The sequence below is a fragment of the Sinocyclocheilus anshuiensis genome, unplaced genomic scaffold, assembly GCF_001515605.1.
Source record: "Sinocyclocheilus anshuiensis isolate Anshui unplaced genomic scaffold, SAMN03320099.WGS_v1.1 scaffold1163, whole genome shotgun sequence".
In the NCBI taxonomy this organism is placed as follows: domain Eukaryota; kingdom Metazoa; phylum Chordata; class Actinopteri; order Cypriniformes; family Cyprinidae; genus Sinocyclocheilus; species Sinocyclocheilus anshuiensis.
Window position 1 is genome coordinate 371,479 of NW_015544295.1, and position 282 is coordinate 371,760.

Here is a 282-nt window from a genome sequence, read left to right on the forward strand (position 1 = left end):
TGTGATTGGTTAGCTGGGCCAGTGTGTGTTGTGATTGGTTAGCTGGGCCAGTGTGTGTTGTGATTGGTTAGCTGGGCCAGTGTGTGTTGTGATTGGTTAGCTGGGCCAGTGTGTGTTGTGATTGGCAGCACTCGGCGCTTGGTCGGGAAATGTCATGCCCCTTACAATAGCCGCCTACGAGCTTCAGTGTAAATGTTGCGTCAAAATCAAGTCAGTTTGAGCGCGATTTAAACCCGGATGATTGTAACCACTCTAAGTTCGTCTGCCTTGGGAAAGCTATAT